The sequence below is a fragment of the Schistocerca nitens genome, chromosome 6, assembly GCF_023898315.1.
Source record: "Schistocerca nitens isolate TAMUIC-IGC-003100 chromosome 6, iqSchNite1.1, whole genome shotgun sequence".
NCBI lineage: Eukaryota > Metazoa > Arthropoda > Insecta > Orthoptera > Acrididae > Schistocerca > Schistocerca nitens.
The window spans coordinates 87,900,582-87,923,734 of NC_064619.1; positions in this window are offsets into that span (position 1 = coordinate 87,900,582).

A 23,153-nucleotide genomic window follows, 5' to 3' on the forward strand; every position below is an offset into this window, starting at 1 on the left:
TCGAGCGGCCATCCGTCTTCCCACACCATGCATTTGGGTATTGATTCTCCACAGCGTGTTTCTCTGCCGTGCACTGCTCCTTCTCCGCGTTCATCTAATTCGAGTGGCCAATCTTTTCGGGGCTTCGCTCCTCACAGCCCTCGCAGTTGAACTGCCAACCACTCGGATTCTACCATTGTGTTACCATCTTCGTGTGACAGCTCTTTGTCACGCCGTTCAATCCACACTGGCTCCTCGTTGCCCTCGGTCACGCTCCCTCATCTGTCAGCTGATCGCCCGAGGTTCTCTCCTGCGCAGTCCAGTGCACCTGCCACCCCCCTCTTAGCAGATGCTTCCCCCTGCCATGGTTTTCCCACACCTCCCTGCCTCCCTACCATTGCTCGTACAGGTGCCATCCAAGAATTCACAACACATGTGCACCTTGATGACATACATAAATTATCTGTTGTCGTAGATGGCGATACGGTGTGTGTGGTACTCGCGTGTGACAATACTGAGGGAGGAAGTGCAGAATCTCATGTGGTGCGCCGCTTTAAATTGAGCAGAAGTGCTGTGTGTGACAATTTGCGTGCCCTTGTTAGGCCTTCTGGCAAGGTGATTCTCCGTCTGCCGGCTGACAAAGTGCTACACCTCCACTCCAGGACGGGACGTCGTCTTCAGCCGCCAGCGTCGCTTGCTGACTTCACCGTCGACGTACCGGGTTTCACCCCCCGGTCTCCTACCAGTTGACCGCTTCCGCCTGACGCAGAAGAACTGTGCGTTACCTTCCTAACTTCTCACCCCCCCCCCCATTCACAGGGACGTACTCCATACTGGGCGGGGGGGGGGGGGGTGTGGCTATGTGGCGTAGAGCGCCATAAATATCGCTATTTGTTCTGTGCGCAAGTGGGCTATCTTTGAGGAGAGGGCTTTGGGGCAGGATGTTGGACGCTAACGGCAGTTAGCCTCCGGACCTGTATCTGTGTAGAAGCTAAGTGAGAAAAAATCTGTATATGAGAGAATTCTAGTTGTTTACCTATAACTATACCATATTCCCTCAGCTTGATTTTGTTTTTCAGCTCGCTCACTGAAGTTAGGAAGTAATTATTTACTTCTTCTGGGACCAGCATTGCATCTTGTGTATGGGTTTGTGAATTATATTGGTTGATGATATCCCACGCTGCTTTACATTTGTTGGGAGCACTTTCAATGGAATGTTCACATGCCTGTTTTTTGGCCAAGGACAGTTTGTCTTTGTTGATTTTTTTACATTTTAGATAAGCTCTATAAGAAGTATTATCTAGCTCAGGTCCTTGTTTACAAGATTTTTTATATATTCTGTACAGCCTGAGCATCTCTTCCCTAATGAGAGCTAGCTCATCTGTATACCATTTTAGCCGTTTGTTTTTCTGTTTATGCTTAGGGCTACTTTTGATTAATGGTGAGCAGGAGTACCATAACTCTGTGAGTATTTCCAGGAAGTAGTTAAACACCATTTCACCAGCACCCTTCTCAGGTTGTGTGTTGCATACAAAGTCCCAGTTAACATCAGATATTCTGTCAATAAATAAATTAATATATTCATCTTTCTGCCCTCTTACCCATGTGGCATTACACTTGGTTCTGACTGATTTGTCTGATTTAGGCAACTGATCACAGCAGAATGTTAAAATCAATGGTTCATGATCAGCTAGGGCTCCACTGGCAAGTCTGGCATCATACATATCTCTAGAAAAATCTGCTATAATATTATCTAAGCACGCATTATCCCGTGTTGGTGTGTAATTTGTACATTGTAACTTTAGTGATCTTAAGATATTAAAAAATGTTCTACTAACATGTTCATCAATGTTGGCCATTTCAATGTTGAAATCGCCACAGATACTTAGTTTTATGTTAGATTTTAGTATTTTCCACATAAGCAAATCAAATCTTTCGAAAAATGTATTTATATCTCCTCCTGGTGATCTATGTAAGCTAACAATTATAGTATTCTCTGCGTTTAGTCTTATATAGCTAAATTCTACATCTAGTTCTGCACAGTAGAGCTAACATCTATTTTGGTAAACATTATACTATCTTTAACAAATATTAGGTCACCTCCATTTTTTCTTTCACTTCTACACATAATGTCTCCAACAGCACACCCTTGAGGAACAAAATATTGTACTTGATCTTCTGTCAGCCAATGTTCTGAGATACAAACAACATCAACGTTTTCAATACTGCAAAATTTTTCTAATTGTAATACTTTGTTCCTAATGCAGCGAATGTTCGTTTGCACCACCGTAACAGATTTATGTTTATTGTTTATTGTCCGTGAACACTCTCTCATTCGAATGTCGCTTTTAGCATCCAGTTCAAGTACACGAGGTTTATTACCCGCCGATTCACAGACTTTTATACTAAAAAATGACGTACATTTCAGGTATTACTCAAACCGCTACTTTCGTAGATTGTTTTATTCCGTGTGAGTCTTTCTTTAATTATTTCGTTGACACGTTCGCACACAAACTTTTTCCCTTCATAATTTAGGTGGTGCCCATGTCTGGTGTGAAGGTTACGCTGCAGTTTACTTATATCGACCACAGCACAATTTGCGTATTCCGAGCACAGTTTCTTTATTTTAATATTCGTTCGTCGAATTTCTTTATTAACGCATGAACTATAGATTAGATCGTGCCTATGAGGCACTGTAGCAACAACTGTATTCCTTGATTTATTTTTTTCTAGAAAGTTCTGAAGCACTTTTACGCAGACATCTGCTTCATTTTTCGCAACATCATTTGATCCCGTTATGCATACGACAAAGTCATTTTCTTGCGTGGAAGGGTCTAAAACGTGTTTAGTTCCCGCTCCAGGTTTAACAACACTGGTCACTGCTAAGTCTCGATTTATTTCTCGAAACATAATTGATATATTCCTGCCATGGCTGTCTGTTAGAAAAAGCACACTGTTCTTTTTACCTGTTGTTCGCCGTTTATCAACATTTTTCCGAGTGATTATTCATTTTCAGAGCATTGTCTTTTGAATGGTCTGGATCATTTACACTGTCTTTAACACCGTCACTGGACTGCAGAACACCGTATTTGTTTTTATCCGTAAATGTAACTGCCGTTGCAAAGTTCGTTTTTATTTTTCCACCTAAAGTCCTACCTTTGTGTCTCACTTCTGTCCACTCGGACGATTTGTACCTTTCGTCAGGTGCCACTTCACTTGATTTGTTCTTCGACTGTAGTTCCCGATTTTCATTCTTGAGTGTGGTGATTTCGCTTCTTAAAGTATTGACTAACAATTGTAGACCTGAAACTCGTTCTCTTAAATTTGTTATTTTGACGTTACAATTCTCGCAAACTCCCTTTTTAGCAAATAACTGTAACTTTTTCTCGTATTAAAGTTACACACTTCTACACTCGTGGCCATCTTGCGCTACCTCTCCCAACATCCTTCCAGTGCCAAACTTACCATATCAATCCTCATACACCTTACCAACTATATCCTCACATCCAACTAATTCACCTTTGAGGAGAAGGTATACAAAGAGTGCCACTGCACAGCCATGGGCAGCTGCATGGCACCTTCCTATGTCAATATGTTTATGGGGCAACTAGAGGATGCCTCCCAAAACTCGAAACAGGTCTGATTCAGGTCCACTGATGATATCTTCATGATCTGGATTCAAGGCCAAGACACCCTATCCCCATTACTCCACTTCAACACACACTCTTCCATCCATTTCACCTGGTCCTCCTCAATGCAAGGTACCACCTCCATGGGTGCCGACAACCAAATTTTTGATGGCAACCTCCATATCTCTGTCCATATTAAATCCGTTAAACATCAACAGTATCTGCATTGTGACAGCTATCACCCCTCCCACACCAAAAAATCGCTTCTATACAGCCTCGCCTCCTGTAGAAGACATATCTACAGTGACATTGATTCCCTTGCCCAATATTCTAATGTCTCACAAAGGCCCTCATAGACAGGCACTGCCTCCCCAAACTTAGTCCGCAAACAGATTTCCCATGCCACATCCTCACACATCCCTAATCCTCCCATCACACCCAATAATCATCTGCAAAGCAGTGTGCCTCTTGTCACCCAAAACACCTTGGACAGGAGTAATGCAATTAAATCCTTTGCCACGGCTTTGATTATCTATCATAATGCCCAGAAGTGAGGGCCATCCTACCCAAGACCCCTCCCACATATCCTGAAATGGAATTCTGTCATCCATCCATCCTATATAATGTGCCACTCCCACCCCTTGCCACAGTGGTCCTACCCTGTGGAACACTCAGGTGCAATATTTCCCAATCCACCCACCCAGCACATCCTGCTATCCCATCAGAGGCAGGGCCACCTGTGAAAGTAGCTGTGTCATATACAAGCTGTCCTCCAATCACTGCACAGCATTTTATGTGACCATGACAACCCACCAACTGTCCCCAGAATGAATGGCCACCGCCAAACAGTGAGCACAATATGCTCGAGATCAATGAGTGCTTTACAACCTGTACCATCTGGGTCCTTCCATCCAACACCAACTTTTCTGGACTATATAGATGGGTGTTATCCTTGCAACATATCCTTTGCTCCTGTAATCTTCCTGGCCTCAACCTCCATTAATACATTGGCCCCACATACTCTAACCATCAGTTTCCCCTCCCTCAGCTCTGTCATCCCCTTCTAATCCCTACTTCCAAGTTATATTTATTGTGCACTGTGCCCCACTGGCTGCAGTACCTGTGTCACATGTCTAGCATTTATACATGACAACCCTCCCTCCTACATTCCTATCCTGCACATCCAATGCCTCCATCTGAGCTGCTAGCCACATAACCCCAGCCTGTCCTCTTGCTCCCTGTCTCTTTCTCCCTCCTCTAGCTCATCAAACAAATTTCTTTTTCTGATAACTAGATAAATTTTCATTCTTTTTGTGTGTGACTTGAGACATCTCAATGCCCCTACTATTCGGTGAATGGTCTCCTTTATTCCTAAATATTTACCCTCTATCAGAACTTTCATATATATTTATTCTGCAGCTCAGATTTTAGAGTAAATTTGCCCTAAAAAGGGTCCAGGGACAACATTTGAAATCACCGGGGCGCAATAGATACTGATTTGGTCACACTGGATGCTTCTGCCAATTAACTGAGCAAGCAGCCTCTTACCAGAAGCATTCAGATGCAAACCATACAGTACGTGATGTCACTATGTGAGGGGCTATTCATCAATCACAGCCAAGTGTAAGCGATTTTTCAAACTCTGCATTAATGCATTACACAAACTGTTTTATCCATGGCTTATCATAACACTCAAAGAATGACATACTTGTGTGAGAAGCATTTTTGAACAATGTGACAGATATCCTGAATTATATAATTAAGGTTACAATCCAATCTGTTATTTTAACACTTACTACTTGCCTTTTATTTTCATATTAACCAACTAAAATAACATAGAAGCTTCCAATTCCTCTTCCATATTTGTTATTCGCTATTTTTCCTGTATTCCTTCATCTTCTCCCCATGATGCCTTTTCCTTTCTTCTGTCCATGATGTTCTCACTTTCTTATTCCTTCTACCTTGAAAGCCTTCTGAATTTAATGTTGTGTTCTTAAAAATAAATCCAATTATCTGGTGGTTTTTGCCTCGTTCTTTTCTTATTTCTATAATCCATGCTACTGTTGATTTCTTTTCCCTACCATTATTACATATGATATTTTCCAATATCCTTCTCCAAAGATTCTAAGTCACAGGTAACAATGCTGAGCCCTGCACTTGTCCTAAAAATGCTAGATACCTGGTAATCACTTTCCAGAAAGTTCTGTAGCAGATCCAACATTTCCGTCACATGACTGCTATCTAGTGATAAGACCATCTTGGTATTCTTAAAACTTTTATTCTTACACTTAACTTGCACCTTAGGCTCTGTGCTGTCAGACTACGTCTGCAGCCCTTTGGCTGTCTAATGGCTTTTGATCAGGCTCCAAATCATCAAGGCTAATGAACACATCTAGACTGGAGCTATCAGATTTGCAATGTCTCCTGGATCTTTTGAGTGATTTGGAAAGCTCAAACTGAAATACAGTTTTCCGGTCTAGCCCTATCGCTGAAGCAGACTGCAACTCACAAAACGTCTAACTCTTCTTGTGCTACAGACAAATCAGCTCAATGTTTCAAGTTAAGATGCCCTTTTTCCAGTACTGTGTAGCAGTAGTGACACCTATTGCATCTCCAGAAGTGACGAACATCATTCCTCATTTAGATTGTATTATAACCAACATGAAAATCGTTTTAAGGAATCTAATTCAAAGTGCTGTAAGAATATACTTCAGAAAGAGTTTAAATTTCTCACCTACACTACACATTCTGCCCATGCTTTCTCCCTAAACAACAATATCAAGTAACTGTTTATGATTCTGCAATACAATATGAATATGCTGTCCTGTGAAGTACACTAATGGTGTTGACTACTACATGATAACATGAATGACATGGATCTTGTCACCAATAGCGCTGGTAAGTATTCTGAAACCATAGCCAGTGTAAAGCAAGATCGACTGATAACTCCCACTTTATTTCAATTTTTATTAGAACTATACTTCATCTTGTTGACGGGAAACTGCCAAAGGGCATTTTGGGTTTCTTCACTGAGGCAGCTGCATCCTCAGAGGGCGGGCGCAGATCAGAACACTTAGGTCCATTTTCTCCAACTTCTTATGATTGCGGTAAATGCAAGTCCTGCACGGCAGCCCGCCGCACAGCACTGCCGGCCCACTGAATTGCCAAGCCCAGTCTGCGGGTTCATCTCCTCACGTGACGTAGTCACACTGCCTGCCCGCAACATTGGGGCTGCTCAGCCAAAGCCACCTTGCTTCCTAGGTGGCGTTGGCTCAGCTCACCACAGCCCACCGCAATGGATGGGCTCGGTCGCCTATCAGATATACCTCCCGCACTGCGTACTACGTTTTAACACACTAAGTGTGCTGTTACCATCTCTCAGTGAGCGTCTTCGCTATACACCGTGAAGAACGTTTAGCACGAAACTGATGGGACCAAAATATTTTTCTTTGTTAAAATAAATTCATTTTACACTATGCATGCGAAATAAATGCTCGACAATATATTAGAAGTAATTTTTTGAAATGCTATTTGCTGAGTACACGTGCAGCTGCTAATACATCTGATTATATATATTTGGTTGCATTTTGAATATCTTCATTTTAAGCAAAATGATAAGTTATGATGAGGTCGCATACTCCGAGGAGCGTAGGGAATGATGCGGGAGACCCGCACTGCCGATAAGGCAAGGTCCAAGCGGAGGTGGTTTGCCATTACCTTCTTCCAACTGTAATGGGGATGAATGATGATGATTAAGACGACCCAGTCAACTTCAGGCAGGGAAAATCCCTGATCCCGCTGGGAATCGAACCCAGGACCCCACAGGAAGCGAGAACGCTACCACAAGACCACGACATTCAGAACATAACTCGAATAGTGACTGGCTAGTATACTGAAATGTGCTGACACTGGCCGTACCTGTGCATGCCTGAAAGTAGCATTGCTAATTCTGTTTGGTCTTACAAATAAACAAAAATAAGTACGAAACTTCTGAGTGTTGGTGCGGCTGCGTAAAGTATGTATTGAATATATATATTTACTGAGAAGCGGATTATTTTCATATTTATTTATTTATTATCATCCCAATGATCACATTTGTGATATAGCATTTGCCAGGGTACATTTTAACAACTATGTAATATCTTTACAAAATTTGTATCTGTGCTGAATTCATATTAATCTTTCTTATGTTTAATACAATATACAACTAATAAGTGTTTTTATAACATAATTTATTATGCACTGATGTAATTTCATTTGTCACATTAACTTAAACATATATTTTATACAGTTGCGCAGAGATTTTCATTTATGCTGTAATAGCATTTGTCAAGCATGTGGTTCTTTAGAACAGTTTTAAATTAATCCAGCTCTTTGATATGTTTTGGTAGTGCATTAAAAAGTTTGATGCCTTGATTACATACATGTTTCTGGCTTCTGGTCCTTGTTACAGCTTGTATGTGGAGATCTTTACATTGCCGTGTATCGTAATTATGGAAGTCTGTATTGGTTTTCATTTTGTCCTGATTTCTTTTGATCACCAACAGACATTTCAGAATGTATAATGATGGAATTGTTAAAATTTTCAATGCTTTAAAAAGGGGCCTACAATGTGTTTGAGGTGGGCTGTGGGTCATTATCCGAATAGCACATTTTTGTAATTTGAAAATCTCATTTAGACAACAATTTGTTTTTCCCCAGAATACTATCCCATAGGATGCAATGGACTGAAAATTGCCAAAATATACTAATCTGGTAAAGTCATTACTACAAACTTTTGAAATTATTCCAAGCACAAAACATGCTGAATTTAGTTTTAGTGCTAAGCTCACCACATAGTCTTTCCAATTAATCTTCTCATCAATGTGCATACCCAGGAATTTTGCACACTGTACTCTTTCAAGTTGTTTGCCCTCCATGGTGGGATTTAGGTCGTCCTGTTAACTTATTTTTCCATATTGCACATAATTAGTTTTTTTTTTTTTTTTTTTTTTTGCATTCAGTGTTAGCTTGTTAACACTAAACCATTATTGTATATCTTGTAGGACATGGTCCACAGTACTGTGCAATGACTGCTTCATATCACTAACTATTAAACTAGTATCATCAGCAAATAACATGATTCTAGCTTTTCTCTCTGACACCTGAATATCATTAATGTAAATGAGGAACAGCAAGGGGCCTAATACACTTCCTTGGGGTACTCCTACTGTGACATCCCTTGGATCTGATCTTAGTTTAATTTTTTGATTAATATTTGGTGCTGTAATTTCAACCACCTGCATCCTCTTTTCCAGATAAGACTCATACCACTTTTTTACTGGTCCTCTGATACCTATAGCTTCAAGCTTTTTCAAAAGTATGCTGTGGTCAACAGTGTCAAAGGCTTTTGACAAATCTAGATTAATCCCAACTACGCTTTTGCCCTCTTCCAGTTTAGTGATTATTTCTTTTGTGTATTCTAGTACAGCTGTTTCGGTACTTCTCCCAGCTTGAAATCCATGCTGATTATTATTTATCAGATTGTGCATATTAAGATAATGTGTGACTCTATATTTCATTAGTATCTCTAAAACTTTAGAGAAAGTTGGGAGGAGTGAGACAGGTCTGTAGTTTTCTATTTTAAGTTTATCACCCTTTTTCAACAGGGGAATGACTAGAAATTTGCAGTTTTTGTGGAAACACGCCCTCAGCCATTGACAAGTTTTCTATGTGCGCCAATGGTTTCGCTATCTGATTAGCTGTTTTCTTTACTAATATTATTAGCACCTCATCTACTCCAGCTGACATCTTGGACTTCAGACTTTTAATCACTTTTAAAACTTCCTTTTAGTTTGTTGGAACTGCCATCATACTGCTGGCTGCCTTGGGTGCTTCCATCTTAATCTGCTCCCAAAAATTCCTGCTTATGTCTAGGGTACATTTAAAAAGTAATTATTTATATAATTAGGCATGGCATATTTATCTACCATTTTATTCTCCTCATCTTTTAGAATAATTTCCTTGTCTTTGGTAAGTACCCCGGTTTCTTTTCTCACAATTTCCCATGCTATTTTAGTTTTATTTCTGGACTGTTTTATTTCCATATTATTAACTAATAACTTTGCATTTGCAATTACTCTGCGGTATATTTTCCTATACCTCTTCACATATTCTATAAAATCAATATCTGTACACTCCCTCAACTCTGAATTCAGTTTTTTCATGTTTTCACATGATTTCTTAATTCCAAGAGTCCTCCAACAACTTGACTTTACGTGTCCAGTAGACTTGATTCTGGTCAGTTTCTTTGGAAAACACATCTCAAAGTTCATCATATAAATCGATGCAAATACACTATATGCCTCATCTGTACTTCACTGTTTCATAACATCTAACCAATTTTCATTTTCTAAGATACTTATGAACTGATGACAGCTGTCCACAGAGAAGTTTCTTTTGTAAATATTATTTACACCTTTATCTTCCTTTGACCTTAAAGGGATTTCAATGGTGAGAGCATTATGGTCAGACAATCCTAAATCTGTTTGTTACCTCTATGTCAGTTGCTGACATATTTGAGAAAATGTTATCTATGAGGCTATTGGAGGTGTTTGTTATTCTAGTTGAATTGTTTATGTGTGGTGACATATTGAAACTCTTTAATATGTCCAAAAATTGCCTTTTTTGTTGACTTTCAACTAGAAGATTAATATTGAAATCACCACAAAGAATAATCACAGTTTCTTTTTTGTAAACAGTATTTAGCAACAATTCTAATTTATCAAAAAAGATTTCTATGTTTCCACATGGTGACCTATACATTGTTATGACTATGACTTTTTTCATCAGGCCATATAACTGGACAGCACCTACTTCAAAAAACTTTTCAATACTTAAGTTCTCTGCTTCACATCTCTTTTTAAATTCTAACTCTTGTCTAAGGTAAATACCGACTCCACCACCTTTTGCAATTTTCCTACTATAGTTATTTGCCAGTTTAAATGGATTAATATGAATACTACTAATTTCTTGGTCCTTACACCAATGTTCAGTAATACACAAGACATCAGGTTGGGTGTTACTTACTGCTATTTCAAGTTCACAACATTTGTTCTTGAGGCACTGCACATTTAGAGTCATAATCTTTAGAACAGGGGAGTGAGCACTGATGGTATTTCTCCTTTCGTTTAACACTGTTATCTTGGAGTTTTCATTATGGCTGGATACCAAAAATCCTGTTGTACCACAGGTTTCTTGTTTCTGTTGCTTTTCCTACTTGAAGTGGATGATGATGATCGATTGTTTATACTAGCTGTGGCAGCTGGTGACATTTCAATATTTACAATAGCAGATGATGATGTTTTTAGTGCTTCAGCAAATGTTGCTCTTGTTAAGGTTTTCATTTCTTCGGGCTTCTGCCCTCATTTGGAGTGGGATTTTAGGGAACTTTATCTACTGTTATGCGGGTTATTTCTTCTAGTATCTTTTCACCCATCATCTTTTTTCCATAATAGTTCCTGTGCTGTCCATGCCTCGTGAAATGATTCCTCACAGAGCTGTTTGCATCCACAAAAGCTGCACACTTAAAAGCACAGCAGATCTTCCTGAATTTATTATTTCCTGACTTTATTTCTTTGTTTACACATGATTCCTCGATTAGATCATGTCTATGTGGCACACTTACAACGAGAACCTTTAAATTTAGATCTGACAGCTTTTTTAGAGTTGTTTGAAGTGCCCTTGTCGCTAGTTGGCTTTCATTTTTGTATATGTCATTTGCTCCACCTATTAGCACACAGCATGTTCGAGTCTTAACTAAGTTTTCACAATTATTTACTATTTCATTAAGGGGAGCACCAGGTTTGACAATGACTGTTACTCTGAAATGCGACTGCCGATCATTTACTATTTGTGCCACACCCTTTGCATGACTATCGCCTAATAAACAGACTTGATATTTGTTGTTCTCCAGGTGCTCTCGTACCGTCGTTTTTATAGTACACTTTGAAGAAACATTTCTCTCGTTAGTACGCACAGATGATCTAGATTCACTTTCACTTCTCTTATTTTTTGAGTTCACATTTCGTCCTGTCGTGTCTTTATTACCCGTTTTTCTATGCACTCTATTTACTGACGATGTCATACCGCCAGAAAGATTTCGTTTACTACTAGCAGAAGTTTTGTTTGAAACGAAAATTGCCGGTATGTTTTCATTACACTCGTTTTTTAAATCGTCATAATTCCGCTGCTTTATCAGTTCCTCTAACTTATTTACGTAACGATTTGCAAGCACAAGGTCTTGCTGAAGCGATGCAGTAACACTTTCTTCTATGCAGTTATCGTATCTTGACAAAGATACCGTTAGTAGATCGCAGCATTCCATGCCACAGTCACATTTCGCGTGCCATTCTTCCGTTCCGGCGAAACACTTTGTATGAATCCATTTTTGCGACACTGCACATAACTTGATACCTTTCGCGACGTAGTTATTGCACTTTATACAATTTATACTCGATATGTAGCCGTTTACCGTGGAACTATTTATACACACTTCTACACGCGACGCCATCTTACACAGACCATTTGGTTTCGTGCTGAAGAAAAATTGAGTACGTCATTACGTCTGGTTCACAGTACTCTTTCGTGTAACGGATTATTTAAATTAAGCGTTTTCATGTGTTACGGTCATTACTGCACTAACATCAAAACATAACTTGGCCTTCGATAAACTGCAAACATAATGTCTACAATGCAACAGTAATTCAGAAAGAAAGAGATTCGTTTTTTTTTTTTTTTTTTGCTGTAATAAATCCAACACTAATTTGAGAATAGTTTGCATAAATGAAAGCAACAAGGCAAACAGATACAATAAACGACAATCGACTTAGAGAAAACATGAAACAAAACGTGGTGTGAAAAGCATTTACAACATATTCCTTCAATCATTTTCTCTGATACTGGAGTTGCTATGACAAAGAGAAGAGCACCAACAGTATCTGCGTCCAGAAGTTACCGTCGTGCGGTGAGAATGAAAGTTGCTGAACTAAAATCCCTCTAATGCAAAGCTGGATAACTGTACACACAGAATTTTTCTGGCTACCTTCTGGAGAGTTGGAAACATTTGTCCGTTTTCATTCCAATCATAAGCTACATTTTCGACAATTTACAATTCTGCTCTAAGTACATGTCTAACTAACCAGTGGGAATCGGATTGTTGTCAATATCTGCCCACAAGGCAAACTTCTGTACTTTTGTCCATGGAGGTAAAACAAAGACTTTTAATATACCATCGGGCAAATCATCAGAATGTGTAAGTACTACCAGAAAAAAAGTTCGGTTCTTAAAAATATTTGAATTGTTTACCGGCAATTGCGGACTTCATCAAAATTGCTCTCAGATTCTACCAGTTCACGTATATTTGGCTATCATTTAGATGAATATACCTGAGATCACCCTCTTTTCTGCATCCAAATTTAGTTCTGTTTGGTGGACGACACTTCACGAGGGCGCATCCTTTTGTTAATGGTCACCCGAAATTATTGATGTAGTTGTTACTGAATTGTATGCTTTATCTCTCCCACAACTTCACGCCTCTGAGATTCAGACATAATTTTCAGATGACGCAATGGTGCTCATATGATAGTAGCAAGCTCAAGGTGCCTTTTCCTCTACATAATTTTTCAGTCGGATTCGCAATATTTGTTTCAGGGGCTTCTTCACCGTGAGGTTCTTTACTTAAACGTTTCAGGAGCTACATTTTCCATGGCAATAGAATGTGCAGTGAAGATAATTTTTCTGTTTCCAGTTCTTTTGACATCTCCTCGAAGGGATATAAAAAAATAGCTGTTTTACAATTCTTCAAATTATTTACATGCTAATGAATACTAGTTTAATATAAAAACACAACAGCATACATACCTTTAGAACGGAAATCAGTTCGTCCATCCACGTGATGGCAATCCTATTCTCCCTGTTTCTCATTTCTCAGAGAGTAGGGCGCTGATGACCTCGATGTTGAGCGCCCATAAACCCCAACACACACACACTCGCAGAGAGCTTTTTACTAGTTACCAAATACTGCCTTTTGACCGATTAAAGCACGGTCAGTCATGTGTTCCAGCGAGTACCGTTCAACCGTTCTCTCTACGCTATAAACAAGGCCACTTTGCTTTGCAAAGTCCTTCAATGCCGTTGGAACAATATGAAGTCCCGGAACATTGGATGACATATACCGCACATTAAAACCATTAGTTAGCACTGTGCTCATCATGTGACGGGAACAATTCAGTCTAGAATATCCACAAAGAGCAGCGATCGTGGTGGCACCTTGGTCAGTCGTAAAAGATATCTTTGAGATAAGATGTCTAAAAAACCTACTTTCTAAATTTTTTAAATCTATTTTAGACTTGTCTGAAAACGGGATCGTAAACAACAAGCGTGATCTGAGTCCCCAGTTAACAATATAAGGAACTGTACAGGTCAGGTAACGAATCCTCTTTGCGTTACACATCCACTTACAAAGGGTACTAGGAAAGTATTGCAAAACGACGCAACAATATGTCGCAGAAGGCTGATTGTTGTCGTGTTCTGAGAACACTTCATACTTGCATTGTAGCCAAGTCAGTGGGCGCAGTCGTTCATCAACACAAGACTGCCATGAAGAAATTTTGACCATGCATTGCTATGACACATTGATATCACGAACATTAATTCCGAAGCCAAATTGATTTTTTACTTCAAATGTCTTCTTTTGAACATGCAGAATTAAATTACTTGATAAAATGTCAATTTATGACTGATCTGGAGTGATAACAGGCGTGAGCCACATGTGGCTCACGTGGCCCAACATCATTTTAACACAATTATAATCTGTGGCCAGAGGTTGCTCACATTATTTAAAACCACAATAGGTATAAAAAATCGTGTTTCAAGAAATGATTCAAACACTTAGTTTATTTGATTATATTAGCTACAAATAATACCGCATGATGTAAATTTTTTTTACTCGTTCTGACAATAATGTTCATGAATAAGGATCTTAGAATATTCTACTTTAACACATCACTGTGAATGTCACTAAAACACTCGTTGCACATAAAACTGTCACATTTGGTGCACACCCTCTTCACTCTCTTAGCAGCATCCTTTCTTTCTTCTGTCCTATGCAGGCACTTACAGAGTGGCTATAGCTCCGCCATGTTTGAAGCAAATTGAAGTTCTGTCCGCCATGTTTTCTTTAGTCAAGGCATTCGTCTGCTGTGTCCCGCCCCCTTGTAACTGCGTTTCACTTACTTGAAATAGCCCATACTAGCTTTATTTTTTCTAAAACAAGCAATAGACAGCAGTGATTTCAGTGTACACTGACAGCAAAAAGGGATGTTTTTGTCGAAATATGGCTAAACTTTTCGATGCAGATAACACTACAAGACAACTCAAATAAGTCTGTCCATCCACTATAACGTTACTTGTTGCCCATAAATTAATGCATTAGAACAGGTACCACCAGCATATTACGGTGAAACTTCTAAACATGCTGTGGTTAACTATTAGAAACAGTAACGGGCGCAGAAATGCGATATTTTTGTCGCTATTACAAAGTAAACAGTCAAAGCCTCAAAAACCAGTACACTGTGCACGAGAATATTATTTGAAATATGTGTTACAAGTAGTTAACACAAGTATAGTAATTCAATAACAATAATGTACAAGAAAAGTAAAATAATTTATTTACATTTAATTTTTACAATGTTTTAACTGACATTCGTATTTTTTCAGTCTTTTCACTGACTTTTAAATAAAATAAACCTCGTGTATAGTTTATCTCACAACTTTACCTCTCTGCTCAGATGATTTTGATTTGCATAAGTGATTTATTCGACATACAAAATAATGTTTGAGCAGCAGTTTTATCAGTTTAACATAATGGGTTTCTTCTCCAAATTCAGTTTCTGTAAAAAGATGTTCATTGTTTATAAATAAGGAGCCTCTCACCAATTGCAACACTTCTGTCTGTAACCTCAACAAAACGATTTTCTGACATTTCGGGATTATGTCCTCATTATTTCTGAAAACCTTCTCAGCAACATTACAAAGTTTAACAACATCATTAGCTGGATTGATTAAACTGGTTTTCACATCTTTCACTGCAATCAATCCAGTTCTTTTAGCCTCAATACAAGCAAAAATAACTTCTAAGCAGTCAATACAGTTAATTTTGTTTGTCACCTGTCTCACTATACTTCCAGCTATGTACTCAATGACATATTCAGAGTACATACTCAGTGAGGCATAATTTGGCACGTAATCATGGTCTACAGCTGCAGGGCTTACCTTAGCAAAAGGAAGTGATGGAAGGGTAGCAGGAGGTAGCATACTAGTATTTGATTCTTGGTAATTGCCATTTTGAGAACCTTCTATCTGTGCAATTAACACGTTCGCTGCGGTCGCCAGTGCGAGCCGCTAACGCGCGAGGCGGACGCTTGTAAGCGCACGTGCGCTGAGAGCTGAAATCATAGCCCTGCGAAACCTGTAAGTTTGTGGCGAATAAACTAGATGCCGCCAGCTGATTCGTTTGGAGTTCGTACGCTGGCTACCAGAGGCGCAGCGTTCCACTCAGTCAAAACAGTTCGGGGCTAGCTGCCAGGAGCGCTGCAATCACTTCTCTTTGCAGCCGCACGGCCTTCTATGATTTTTATTTCGAGGAAATAACTTTACATAGTTACCGACTTAGCTCGCCACTGTATCTTTTCATAATTCTTATGGATGAATAAAACTTTGTTCTGCAAGGGAAGTCAGCAGTTTCAAGTTATAATAAGATACTGCTGGAATTTATATTTCGTAATCCATACCTGGCTGAATACAAATTATGAACACGCCTAAATTTTGATCGCAAGACTAATGTCTAGTTTTGCGACAAATTCATGTTGTGCACGAACGTAATATTGGCAACGAATATAACGTCTGCGGAAGAGGTGCTAGATATAGAAATACAAGTACACTTTAGCTGCATGCCGATCATGTGATAAATGCTGCCTGCTGTCTGTCGTTTATAAGCGTTACATGCATTTATTGCAAGCAATTCTAACAAAGCCCCTTATTTATTTATTGTATTGCTAACTGGACAGAAAATGCAATTCACACAAGTGACAAATCCACTCCATTGAAAAAGAATTAGTCGGAAAACACCAAAAGATTTATAAAACGAAGAAAAAGAAACAGGACTCGTCTGCAATGTGGTGCTATGGAAACCCAATCACAAATATATACATATTATAAAAATGACTGTATGTGTATGTATGTATGTTCCACATCTCCTCCTACTGGACCGATTTCAACGAAACTTGGTACACATATTCCTATTATCGGAAAACTATCACTGTAGGGGTAAGAACCACATACGACACATACGTCAGGAGATATGACGTCATGAACAATGTAATTCGTCAAAAACGGCCGCATCATGTGACGATATTCCACATCTGCTCCTAAACTAGTACACCGATTTCAATCAAATTTGGTACAAATCTTCTCTAAGGTAATGAATCATTTGCTATGGTAGCAAAAACTACTTACGATATATAGTTCAGGAGATATGACGTCATAAACAATTCTGTTCTTGAATAACCGCAACATCAGGTTTGTGAGTTCTATTTATTATGTCATTACTACTAAAGCTATTCGCGACGAATTTTGCAGAGGATATGCATATATACCACTAAATGTAGCTTTGAAATTATATCATAGTATGACACGTAGTACAGGAGATATGACGTCAAAGCTATGAAACGCACGAAAATCCGTCCCACTATGCATGTGGTTGTAATGTATTACGTCTGTAATACCAACTCCATTCGCAACTCATTTTGCAGTTTCCTAATATTCTTCCCGGGGAACATGGAAAATTATATTCTTGTGGGACACATAGTACAGGAAATATTATGTCATGAAGATTGACCTGTGTGAAAACGGAACTGAGATGAATGGAAAATAGATAGCGATAGAACAGGAGGCGATGGACAGAGAGAGAAGAAGCAGATGGACTAAAATAAGACAGGAATGAATACACACCCGGGCAACGCCGGGCACTGCAGCTAGTAACAAATACGTTTTCAAGGTGTAGAGGTGATGTTTTTATAGCAAACCACAAATAAGTCCACATACGGTACTGTACAGAAACATCATATTCTGAGCAACCAATGTAACTATATTTACATGGCTATCAAATAAAGCAAACACTTTACAAATCAAACACAAACAGATCTTCCTCTGTAGATACGACGTCCCATTACATTATGGATGTGTAATTGTGCAGCAGTTCAAACAGAATCCAGGTTGGTTTGGACACGTTATACACACGTATGGTGTATCCGTACGCTTGCCCCGTGCCGCGCACGTTTTACATCGCTTCCGCATAACTTGCTTCGTCCCTTCCGTTGCGTCCCGCTTTTGCACAACATGTGTGTCTTTACATTTGTTACGCACACCTTTTGTAACGTCCATTGGTGGAAGTAGTCCCTTTATTATTTGTATTCTATAATCATACAAAGTCATATTATGCCCTGAGTATTTATTATATAGGTAATGTGCATTGAACATTAGCATGTCAACTACATGGAAGAATAGTTTCTTTGGCCAGCGGATTGTCTTTCGTTCACATAAATAATAAGACAACATCTGGTCCTGCCTATCGGTCCCAGACATACAACTATTATATCTGATAATTGGCAGTGGTTTCGCGACTATTTGCTGGCGTGCATTCTGCACACGTTCCATTGTATTGGGGTATTCTGTGGAAATATAGGAGACCTCTCGTCTATCCTTCCATTTGCCGATCATTACCCCGTCCGAATATCGTGCTATGGTGTCCCCTTTCCCCAGCTTGGCGCATACCACGTCTTTAGGGGTATTTTTCCTATTTACCCTTAGTGTCCCGGTGCAATGTGTTTTTGCATTCAACAGGGTTTTAGCTAAGGCAAAGCTGTTGTAAAAATTGTCCATGTAAATGTGATGGCCAACATTCACCTTCTCTTCTAACAAATGCAATACTATCTTTTCAGCATGCCCTTTTCCCCCCATATCACCACGCATCCCCGTGTACACAGCGCATTTATTGATGAAGCCGTCTGGGTTATTTAGCATGTACAATTTGTTGCCATACTTATTTCTTTTGTTTTTTTATGTATTGTCTAAATGACAATCGTCCCCTCCAAAGAATCATTGATTCATCTAAAGAGAGATCCCTACCTGGATAATACACATTACACATTTTGTTGTTGAAATAATTCAACATAGGGCGTATCTTATACAGTCGATCATTTGGTTTCGGTTCTCCTGACTCTGGATTTTTTGCAAAATGCAATGCGCGTAAGATCAACAAATATCTGTCTCTGCTCATACTCATCGTTATTCCTTTATTTTCGAACAGCGGATCCCTCTTCCAGTAGTCTTGTAGTCGGGCACATTTGACATTACCCATATGTAATGAAATCCCCAGGAAGACAAGTATTTCTTCTATACTTACGGGTTTCCAATTACTAATTCTAGAGCCCTCTTGTGTATTTGCGCTCGCAAATATATTCCGTGCGTTATCATTTGTTTCGTCAACTATGAGCTGCAGTATGTCATCTGTAACCAGTAGCCTAAAGAAATCCATTGGCGTATTGCCAGCAGGCTTCATCAGCAAACATTCTGCTTTCGTAAACGGGTGATACTGCATCCCATGTGGTTCTTCATGCCACGTAACACCTGGTTTGCTTACCTCTGCGAGCGCTGGTTCTTTATCGTCGGCGATTTCCTCATCATCGTCGCCCGTATCGTCCGATTCCGAACTGTCACGAAACATACTGGACAGTTCTGCTTCCACACTGTCATCACTGTGGTCTGTTTCTGCAGTCTCCAAATGCCAGTCACCCTCATCTGGTTCGTCCTCTCTGAACTCTACATCACTATCTTCTAACACACGTAGTAACTCATGGTCAGTATATTGGTCACTCTTCCTACACTTTTTCGCGTTCGAAGGCCCCGGTGTCGGTTCAGTCGCCGCCATTGCAAACAATGCACAACACAGACGACAAAAAACGAAAACACACAACTGCAGACAGGAACACGTTACGTGATATGTCGTTGGTTACTTGAACTAACACGAGTGCACAGCCGAACAAACTAAACTGAGAACTCTGCTAGTGAACGCGCCGCTTATATGCATCAGCCGCAGCGAACATGTTGACGGCGTAGCGTAATGGTCAAGCGCATTGCTCACGAAACAGTCGACCTGGAATCAATCCCAGGTGCTTCCTAATTGTTTTCATTCTTATTTTCCTTGGTTTCGTCAGATTTTTCAACTATTTACCGTAGAATTTAAATACATTCAAGTAGTATATTTATATAACTAGGCGAAAGTTTTAATGAAAATAAAGATTTTAAAGATTCTTGTGATTACGTGCGCTACTTTTTATTCATTACGACAGTAGAAGTTTTGCCATTTTTATGGTGACATATCATAGAAACATGTGAAACATATATGTTTCACTCTAGGCACATTTTATGAAGGCATTGTTTGAGCAGTTACATTTCTCTGCAACATGCTTCATTGGAAAGCACACTTAATTCAAGTTTTAAAACTAAGGTGTTTCCTCTAATAGTTTGGATGCAAACCAAGCGTACTAGATCATAGGGGTGTCCACAAGAGCACTGAATTGATGCAGCACGGTCGAATGTATTTTAATTGCATCTTCTCTTGATGATACCTCTCGCTGTTGTTGGAGTTATTCAGGGGCACTTTGTAATCTTTTAATTAGATTTTTGACTTGACGATAGAAATATACATCTACCGTAAATAACCGAACACTCTGAAGATACGAAGTAAAATAAAAATGAGAAAAAAAAATCAGGACGGACCTGGGATTGATCCCAAGTCGCCTGTTTCGTGAGCAATGCGCTTGACCATTACTCTACGCCAATAACGACGAACAGAGCGCTAAATAGGGTATAGCCTCCTATAGTGCTATCGGAACAACTTTCGAGAGCATGTTCTCCTTTCCTATGGCCAACTCAGGCGAAATATTTCGGGCACGTTATGTGGAGTCCCACCTCTTTCTAGAAACAATTCGGACGAAATCGGCGTGTCCCAGTTGGCGACCTCCCCTAGTGAGAACTCAGCTAGCGAGCGCACCGCTTATAAGTGTTACCCGCACTGGCTTGCTGATCGCGGCAACGCTTATGAGCGTCAGCCGCTCTGGCGTGTTGATCGCGGAAACGCTTATGAGCGTCAGCCGCTCTGGCGTGTTGATCGCGGAAACGCTTATAAGCGTCAGCCGCAGCGAACGTGTTAAGCATTTCCTGTATGCTGATCTAAACTGCACAGCATTTGGGTTATTTCTGTTTCCTCCTCTACTACGAATGCTGGAAAAAAATAATTCCAAGTTATCTTGACTTGTTCTACGGGTCAAAATATAATTGAGCTCTGCATTTTCTTTCCAAACATACAATTCTGCAATTTGCCTTATGCTCATTAAATTCAGCATAAGTCCATACAACGGCATTTTTCTGTTAGACAGAATAACAGGACTTCCATCAGAAAGCTTTAAAGACTTAAAATACTTAATGTATTCATTGATTCTTTTACAGACTGTGTCTCTGTTCCCTCTGAAAATTGGTGCCTTAGTGCCCTTGCCCATTGTGTGACAAGAATTTAATAAATCAAAGGCACTGTCTAACATTTTGATATATTTAACTGTTGCCTCACACCCATAAAATTCTTTAATGCCTAAATCTTTGCAGAACAACACGGCATTTGCAACAGAATTGCTAAGGGTTTGTGCTGCCAAAGTCACTTTCATTTTTTGAGTATGGTACAGAATGTGCTGCCTCCTAAGTTTGTTTGCAGCATGCAAACCTTCCCTTTCATGGAAGTCCACTAACTTTTTAAAATATTCCCATTTAATTATGTTATCACTACCTGAATTGGTACCATCTAACAAAAAATTCTTTTCTGCAAGTAAATTACATGCCAGCTTTAGCATGTGAGCTGTGTCAAACATGCAAAATACCCTCATATCATTATTTGAAGGGTGGGGAAACCAACACTGTGCTCCCTGTTCATCACATCTGATCCCTAAATTTGCCATTAAAGATCTATTTGTGGCAGTACCATCGCAAACCACAGCTACTATAGTAACACCAGTGTCTTCAAGTTTTCGGAGATACTGTTGTACCAAATTTAGCTTTACAGTAGAAGATAGAGAGTGAACTAAACAATAACACACAGGAATTTTCCAATTTCTGTTTAGTGCTGTGACCATGAACACAAGAGCCTCTTTTGCTGCCTCGCTATCATCACTTTCTATGCCACCCTCCCCAAAATCAACATAGCCTCTTATTTTTTCCCCATCCCAAACAAGGTTCTTCTTAATAGCCATCTCATCAAACATCAATGTTGCAAAAATTTGGGTTGTGCTATTCTCAACTTTAGAGGCAATTTTAGTGAAACGCTCCTCAGTAAAACCTGGATGGCCACCCACTGACATTGCCTAACGGCGAAGCGTTCTTGGGTGGGGTAATTTCACAAATTTTCGTAAGTAGCTGTATGCCTTGGCAGAATAAAAGTGTAGGGTCAGGGCAAATTTCCTTATTTGCTGAGAATAATGGCATACTTTAGCACTGCACTGAAGTTCCAATAGCTCGTTCAACAAACCAAGTACATGTTCACTGTTTAACATATCAGAAACTGAACTACATAGCCTTCTTCTCAAACCAGCAACTAAAGTCTGTAACTGCACTATTCTTCTTTTGTGTCGTACACTAAGTTGCTTCATTTGCTTTATCCGCTTCTTTAGTCGCACATTCTCTGCTTGTACTCTGTTATATTGTGTTTTCAACTTCTTAGGGCTTGGTAGACAGTAATTGTGGTCAGCAGAAACAGATGTGGGTCCGACAGGCACTGAAAGAATGCAGTTACATCATAAGTTTATAACAGAGTTACACCATAAGATTATAATAGAAAGTATGTAATTCAAAGTAATAAGAACACGGAGTAAAATTAAATTATTGACTTACTTTGTGCTAATGATGTCACTGTAACAGCACTATCTTGCAAATTGTCGAAAGATCGCTTTCTGGGTTGTGGTCGTAATACTTTATCTTGCTTTTGTAAATGTGGTGGAAAGTTAAAGATAGTAGGTACTGCTTTTGACAAAAGGCGCCTCTGAACATTTGTGTGGTATATATATTTCTCTTCAAAATGAGCTGAACAGAGCTAACTGGCTGTAGTAGGAAACCAGTTTTCTCGCTTCATATTTATAACCCATCTTTTTGTAATTTCCTCATCTTTTAAAGGAAATCTGTAATCAACGATAAATAAATTACTTTCCTGCATTTGTCTTAAGTATAATTACAGTTCCAATGCAAATGACTCTTTAATAAACATTAAAACACGTGTGTCGTATTTCGGTAGTTACAACAGCCCAAACATCATCTTTGACTGCTCTGCTTTGGTCCCTCAACTGTCACCTGACGATGGCGGCTGTTATCTTCGTGGAACGGTTGTAGTGTTGCTCGTGGTTGTGG